The sequence below is a fragment of the Patagioenas fasciata genome, chromosome 3, assembly GCF_037038585.1.
Source record: "Patagioenas fasciata isolate bPatFas1 chromosome 3, bPatFas1.hap1, whole genome shotgun sequence".
Classification (NCBI taxonomy): domain Eukaryota; kingdom Metazoa; phylum Chordata; class Aves; order Columbiformes; family Columbidae; genus Patagioenas; species Patagioenas fasciata.
Genome location: NC_092522.1, coordinates 55291086 through 55300039, shown reverse-complemented (window position 1 = coordinate 55300039; position 8954 = coordinate 55291086).

Here is an 8954-nt window from a genome sequence, read left to right as displayed (position 1 = left end):
GTGTCCCTCTGGTCCCAAATGCTATCTTCAGCAGTGGTCATAAGCAAACGCCTATAGAGAAGAAGAAACAGGGCAAACACATATGACACTTCCTTCTCATTCCCTCCAAGCTTTCAAGAGCTGTTAGCTCAGAAACTTCCCGGACTAGAAATCTTTGTATTTGATAACCTTCAATGGATTCCCTTCAACAATTACATCTGACCTCCACTGGAGGCCATACAAGTATTTCATGTCATTGACACTGCTTCACAGCTTAATTAAATGTTTCCTGAAAAATATCCTCCTTCAGGTTGTTTTGATCTGCCACTTCCTAGACCTTTTAAGGCCCCTAATTCCTGTATTTGTACAAAAATGCTAGCGATCTGTTCTGACCAACCTGTCTGTGTTGCTTGTGATCGAACAGATATCTTTGTACCTCCCAACAGCTATTTCTCCTTTGACTTCTTTATTTTTTTTTTAAAAAAACCCTCTCCTTGCTTTTAAGGAGCTCCTTTCTTGACATTGAGTGCAATTGTCCACAATTTTGTTACTCCTGCAAAGATCTGGCTGTATTATAGTGGCCACTGCACAGCAATGTTTTGACAGTGGCATTTTGAACCAGGTTCTATATGTTACTTAGAAGTCAGGGGATGCTTTTCTCCTCACCAGCCCCTGTGCCAGTTACTCCTTGGAGAGTTGGTGACTACCTGAACCAGTGTCCTTGGCCCCACGCTCTGACATGACCATCACGCTGCCATGGGACAGCTGCTGCCCTGCATCGCTGCCCCATGCTCTGCCTTCACAGCAGCTACAGTCCCCCTCAGCACCTTGGCTGGGCAGCCAGTGAGACAGAAAATAGAAAAAAGTATTTTTTAAATTCCAACTGGAATTTTAGTCCACAGGTTTGAAATCTAGACTAACATGTTAATCTGTAACAGTGATTTTTATCCTAAACTTTCTCCAATTTGCTGCAATTATTCCACCACTAACACTGTCTATGTATCTTTCCTCTATAGTTTGTACCTTAGTATTTCATGGTCACCCTGAAGATGTGTTCTCAAGAGTAGAAATAAATTCTCACTTGGATTCTATCATTCTAACACCATTAAGCAAGAAATGACACTACACAACTAATTTTTTTTTTTTTTTAGAATAGGAATAACTTTAAATTAGGTATTTATTTATCCGATTAAGAATTTGCTTTTATGACAAATATGGGCCTTGAAAATTGGACTTTACAGCAAATAAACATATGATAAAAGGTAAAAGATTGTTGAGGTAAAGAATAAATTAAAATATCTATAGAAACAAGTATTTTTATGTATAAAGAGTCTACAAAGATATGTAAAACTTTTAACAGTTATCTGCAGAAGATGGAGTGAACATCCTGGTGTCACTGTTCTATCTCACAAGTAAAAAGACATTTGCTTAAATGTATTGGGGAAGGGTGTTTTATGTTCTATGTTGTCTTTGATCTATCTGGATTTATTTTTTGACTCAAAGAACAACATGTGTTTCAGATATAACTTTAAAATATTATTTATAGGACAAAAGTTCTCTTTATTACAAGTGAAGATTTTCAGATGAACACATACTTCAAGCTCGCTGAAGATACTCAATTACATACTACAACAAAGTGTAATTATTTTGGTGAAAATAAAGATGAACAACCAGCAATTTTTGTTTTGGCTATTTTTTATATTTTTTTCCTTGGGCTTGGCCTGGAAGGGACCTGCCTTGAAGCAGGGGACAGGCTGGGCCAGTCAGACCAGTGTTGGAGCAATGAACAATACCTCTATCGCTAACCTTGGCACGGCTGAGGTCCTCTGTAAATATACCTCTATTTACTAACTATATTCTTTGTTATAAGCTCTCTTTTGGTTCATTTATCAGTTACCATGTATCTCTTTGAGCACAAGACTGGCCTCTGTTTCTTAGCAGCCTTCAGTGCTGAGAAACTTTTATCTGTACTTTTCCCTGTCTGGATTTGATGTCACCTCCCAAAGCATCATTCAACCACTCTGTGTGCCGTCCCTTGGGTTCCCCCTTGCCTAATCCTTAGAGCAGAAGACTTCTAAGCCTACAGCACAGCTATTTTAAGTTTTTGGGCAGTCACAGAGAAATATATGCCATGTATCTCTCATCTTTCTATCCATCCCGAGTTTTCCTACTCATACTTCCCTCCAGTTTGATCCTTAGCATAAAACTTATAAAATTCTGCAGAGGTTGGATGACTCCTACCTTGTCTACTCAGAGTCACTGCAGCCATAACCTTCTCTTGGCCATGAGATCATGTACCTCCTGTACCATTAGAAAGACAAAACACTGGCAAGAGGATTGAACAAACTTTCAGTTCACGGCCCATCATCAGACAGAGTCAGTCTCCATGTTATTGCTTTGTGTGCGGTAGCAAGAACAAAAGATAAAGAAAATCCCTCCAAGTAGTTTTACCAAAGGTTTCAAATATGAACTAGTGCTCGCATATCAAAGCAGCAGCTCCTCCAACACCTGTTTCAGAGCACAAGCTCTGAGGCTGGAGTGCACATTAGAACACTGTGAAGGTGAAAGTTACGCCAAATAATATACAGAGAAAAGTATTTTCTTTCCTGTGTGACGCAAACATTCCATCCTATTTTGGGAGAGAATGTACATGGTATGTCCTAATATTAGTGTATTTCAGCTGCTAAGGAAATAACTGTCTGGAAATATCAATATTTAGCATTAGTAAATTTTCCACCGCAGCTTTTATTCACTTCAGTAAGAGTGAACTGTAAGATTTTCTTTCCCATGATCGCATTTATCATATCTGTAAATTTCGTGTCAGTACATAAGAAAATACCACAAAACTCTTCAAGAGAGTTGTCATTCGATGTTGATCTGATGCATATTTCTTAGCACATTCAGTATCATATTTACATGTGTTCTGTTCACTTAACTGAAAAAAGGTAAGGAAAATCTGGATTACTTCCACTGACTCAGGTGGAGTTATTACAGATTCAAAACAGTGCAGTTTGTAGATCTCTCATCTTGTAATCTATATTTGCAATCTATTATTATAATCTAATGTGAATCTTTAATTGAACCATTTATACAATATTTTTATTTGTCATTAATCCTGGAATGGCTTGATTGGGTCTTCGTATTTATTGATATTTTTTTTTTACCCTAGCTCCTTCAGCAACTTGTGAATATAAAACATACAGGGGAACACAACATCTCTTATTAAAGAAATGGATTGTCACTTTTCTTCTAAATGAGTTTATATGTAACCTTATTTCTTATTCTTCTACTTCAGATATATTAAATGTTTTACAGACAAATGTAATGGAAATAAAATGCATACCAAGAAGACATTTAATATAGGCCTAAACAGATTTATGAATGTGGGTATGAAAACAAATGTGTATACATGGACAGAATATATAAATATACTCTAACAAGACAGGGCAACAGAAGAATCAACTGAATGAATTATACCACATATTTTAGTTCTCCACAAATAGCACATTATGCAAGAAATGTCTTGCATAGCTTCTTTCCCCTGAGAGGAAGATGAAGAAAGAAAATGTAGGTTGAGCCTTGATGATTTAAACAAAACTGATCCGTTAATTTTTAAGTGTGATGCTGAAGATGGTGTTTTCATTTTAGTATTCTTCATTTACAAGGGAAAGTAGTCAGAGTACACAGAGCCAGGAAAAATGAAATGAAATCAAAAATTATCAGCTGTCTTGTGACAATCAAGATGGAACAAATGACAACTTATTGCCATGCATAGTACTAATCAATTAGGTGAAGTGATTCCTGAATTAGAAAAAGTTGCTTATTGTGTCAGAATAAAAATACAGCATGATGGGGCAGTAAGTCTTCCAGATGTAAGAAGTTTCATTTATTAACTTCAGCTCCAGAAGAGAATACCTGCAGGTTTTTGCTGTGCCAAGTGGTCTTTATGTATCTTGTAGCAGCTTGCACTTCTCACAGCAGAGGAACCACAACTGTTTTCAGCTATTCTAGGTGAGGGAACTGGAGGTTAGCTTTTCCCATTATCACATCCTTCTGTCCTGATCTGCAACTTACATTGAGATAATCATATTACAGATCAGGTCCCAGATACAGGAAAGAGAAACACTTCACCTCTGGAAGTTAAGAAGTGATGGGAAAAATGAAATTACTGGAGAGTGAAAACAATAGGTTATCACATTTGGAAAGAGACGGTGATATTTTTGGAGTACACAGTTAATGGCAAAAGATAACAGCCTGGGAGATTGCTGACAAATGTCAGTTGGGAAGGGGATAGAGGGAACTGTCAGCAAATGCATTTAGGGACATTTTCATTTCCAAGGCCTGCCTCGCAAGTGGGGTCGGTGTTTGCTACCAGCATGCTTACCTCTGCTTGTCTGATAGAATGCTCTCTGGGAACACAGCAAGGTTGGCAAGAACAGGTTCACGTTGCATGCCCGTCTGGTATCAGCATGGGTCACAGAACCAAAGGATGGTGGCCAGCTCAAAGATGGTTGTCAGCAAGAGGCCACTGAGACAAAAGTTCCCGGGAGAAGAGCAGACAAAAGTGTGAAAAGTGACACTGAAAGAAAGGAGCCCAGGACTGGGTAATGAGGTTTAAATCACTGAAGAGTCTTCCACTCTACATTTACTGCCTTGGTAAGGTGCTCTGAGGTTAAATTTTTTGTGATAAATTTCTAGTGTGTGCTTCAAATGAAACACGATCAGCAGAGAAATCAAATCATATTCCTCTAACATAAAAAACTAGTGCTAGTGAAATTTCATTGACTACCAATGAAAGTACCATTGGTTTACTCTGGTGAAGTAGTTTGTATTTTACAGGCCTTGCTCTGCTTGCTGAAAATCTACCAAGTAACCTAGGCCCTAGCTGGTGAATCAGATCCTTTGTCACTATAAAATACTGAGTTCTTACTCAAGCATAAATAGCCAAGAGTCATATTCCTACAGCTAGACCAAAGATGTGAAAAGAGATGGAGAAATACAGAAAAGCTCCTAAAGATTTGCTTAGGCAATGACTCAAGACTGGCCTTGACTGGCGCCATCTTCTGATCTTCTAAGCCACAGTACGAACCAGTGTCCTTCTCAGCACAAACACCGAGTACAGTATCTAAGGACTTTCTCAACAAGACAAAGATTTCAAATAAAACCAACACATTTAGACAAAGCTGACATACTTTTACAGTTTCATTAAACAATAACAGCTAGATTAGGAAATGTCATTAATTATCTCTCTGACTGCATGGGCAGCCTAAACCTAAGTTCGTGAAACAAGGTCATCAGTCACAGTTTTCCTCAACAGTCTTCTTTTACACTGTTATAAAGCAGGGTAACTCATCATAACAAATCAGGAGGTAACTCTTGTCAAGGGCTTGCCTTTCAAAAATGCTAAAGAAACAGAGAAGAGTAGAAGTGCACCAGAAAAGGAAGGGAAAGCAGTAGAAAGCATTAGAGAAATGGTGAAAGACTGAACAAGCTACCGAAAGAACAAGGAGCATTCAGAAATAATGGCAATGGTTGTAAGATTGGGAAGACTAAAGTTTAGGTGTAGCAAGCAAGTAAAAAGCAAAGAAGAGAGAAAAACTTGGTGCATGTTGCCTCTGTGCTTTCTGAAGAACAGCACGGGTCCCTGGAAGAGCCTTATGAAGAGTCTTCACAAAGTACAAAAATAATTGTTTTATTACAGTATAGCTTACAGACAGCTAGAAATAAACTGTCTAAATCTCACTGAAGAAACAATTTCCCACAATCAAATGTAAAACCAGCTCTGGATTCTGAAAGTTTTTGTTCCTATTTGCTGAAAAGACAGAGATCAGATACGAGTGTTAAAGGCAGCTGAGACGGTAACAGTAGAAGCAAGCTGCCTTTCAGCCAGCCTGTGCTGCACAGCAGATACTGGCCACATGAAGCAAAAGTGGGAATCAGAAGAACATTAAATGATGTGACATTTGATACCTGCCAAGCTGCCAGGAAGAATCCTAGAGGACCTGTGTATTCATCACCTATCGTTGATACCCTGACTACTGAAAACCACCCGTAACTTGGAAGTTTCAGCATGAGTTTCAAGTACCCTGGGATTTAGTTCAATATAACTAGCAGTCATTGTGCTGAATATCCTGAGGAAAAGGTAAGATTATGAGATCACATTTCAGAATATTTTAACACTATCCCACAGTATCCAGTTAACTGATATGCCAATATAATTAAAGATGGATGGTAAATATTTAAATTATAATTTATAAATTATATTCATCATGAAACATTCCTGCCTATTTGTAAAACATAGTTTATGATACAAAAATGACTGACACATAGTTCACATCATTTTTTATGCATGTACTTAGCCTTAAACATGGGAGAAATTCCATGGACCTTCAGAGAACCACTGAATCCCTCAGATTATAAAAGTTAAGGAAAATACATAGGAAATGGAAACAGTCATAGGATTGGAATCTGCAAACTTTTACTTTATATTTTTACTTTAAAAGTATTTGTATTTACAATGTATATTTCATTATTTATGCAGCTCCATAGCTATCCAGCTTTAATTCACTGTTATGAATATATAGTAGTACTTCCGATGAAAGTAGAATTCCTGTTTTTCTCCTTTCTAACTGGTATTTTTTCCTGATGTTTCAATTTCTTCCCTTCTTGTAGGGTAGCTGCTCACATACTTTTCTCTGTATGCGAAGAATCCACTCTGTATTATCTGAGCCTTGTGTAAATATAGGGGCCTACGCATGGAAAACAGTATGCAGAATGAAGAACGTAACTCTGATAAACTTCTTCATTCTTTTGTCAGTAAGCAACTTTGAATTAGCTCTTATCAGATAACTGAAATTAGCTGTTTATACACTGCCAGGGTCTGAAACTGCAGCTCTTTATATGTATTTCTAATGTTAGCAAGGTGAGCAGTAAAGTCACTCACATGCTTAAATGTACACAAAGATAATTTCAGGAATAACACTCTATTTGCAGAAAGTCAGGGAGCTAATCAGATCAAAAGTTACAGTATGTCTGCCTGCACTGCTGTATGCAGTGAGTTTCATGGTCAGTACATTTTTAATTCAATTTGGTAAGCACAGACAGAATTTACCGGTAAGTCTTACGTATTTGCTCTGCTCTGTCTAGTGTGATGCTGGAACTGCCAGCAGAGTTTAAGAAACATAACCACAGAAACAATAGACTTGGTATTCCTTTTGTCTACTGCTTTTGTCCTCTTTTGAGCCTTTGAGTTCATGCCATTAAGCTCATCTTTAAACTATACAGGCTGGAGTCTTAAAAGCAGATAACTGGGATTCTTGGATTTGGATTTGGAGCTTTAAGGAATCCACTGAAGACTAAAACAAAAGAGCAAGAGTTGGCAATAATTCATCATATAGGAATAGAAAGCTGCCAAGGATAACAGCATTTATGCAGTACTTTTCATTAATATTTTTCTTAGGTTCTGAGCCAAGATAGATTGATCATCGTTTAATGTCACAACGCTCTTTCCAGCATAAAGATTGAACGTCTTCCTCTCTTCATCAGCTGAGGACATTGCTATTAGGTTAGGTTGTGATAACTCCAGAAGCTAAGTTGCTGCTACAGCTGAACTGACTTACCATTGTGGTCTTCTTTCTGTTTTACCTGCCTCCTCTTCCTCCTCTGCCCTTATACCAGGATTCATCACTTCACTAAGCTGCTAAAAGTACTGAGCTGGCAGAAAACTATTCCTTTTTTTTTTTTTTTCAGCGGGTGATTTTTTTCTGTTGGACTCATGAGTTAATTCATGAGTTGAGTGGCTTTACACAAGGACCAGCACATCTTGTGCAAGCAGACAGGCAGAGGGGACTGGGAGCTGAGGCCACATGTGGCAGTGGAGAACAAATGGCTAGACTTGAGCTGTAACTTCTGGCTGCCCTGACTGGTTGAAATTTCACAGCAGTTGAAGCTGAGATTACTTGGGGCCTACTTCCCCTGCAGCACTAGCTTCGCCCTCCTGTCCCCCTTCTCGAGCTGCTGCCAGTGTTTGTGCAGATACACAGTGAATCACAGAAGACAGACAATGGATATTGCTGAAAACTTGAGCAGAATAACCAAAACTGTCTGATAGCTTTCAGCCAGAGCAGCATCTCTAACCAGCCGACTGCCCTGCTGCACAAGAACTGATGTTACGGAAAAGGAGGGAAGTGGGATACGTAACTGAGAGAAAGGAGGAGGAAAGGTGGAGGAAAGGAGCAGATCACGGCAGCTTGGAAGAGGGTTAAACCACCACAGAAGCAGATCTTCAGAGCTGTCTTATTCCTTTGGATGCCAGAGAATGGGGCAAGAGAAACAGAAACAATTTCACTCATAGGCCTGTTACATTTCTTTGTGCAAATGGCTTTTGGAAGGCATTAATCATCAGTGAACAGAATTTCTTCACACAAGTAAGACAGCTATTTAATAAGTGTTTATTTTTCTTTCACTCTCCCTGCCTTTATGCCTCTTACCACACTCAAAGGTGCTGCTTCTCAACAGCAGTTTCATAAAAAATTAAAAGCTATGTCTCTCTTTTGAATCATAAACATCCCAGTTAAAATTTGCTGAATCCTGGAAATGATCTATTGTACAAGCTCTGGGCTGGCTGTCTCTTCTCATTGAGGCAGAGGTGGTAGGAGAACATCTCTTCCACTTCTCTGGCTAGGCTGCTGCCCTGTCCAAGCCTGCCCTCCCGCCCACGGATTGAAATGGGGGATTCATTTCCACACTAGATTCCCTGCTGTAGCAATAATTCTTGCAGCCACATAACCAACCATGTTGCTACTATCGCCTCCTCAGTCTCCATCCCTCACGGGTTTAGTTTTCTGGTCTCTCCCAAGATGTCATGGCACGTTTTGAGCAACCCCATGTAACTTCTCCCAGTGTGCCTCCAACTTAACCACTATGCCACCCACAGTGCCTTTCACAGGATGGCTCCCCGCACACCTACCCCCACC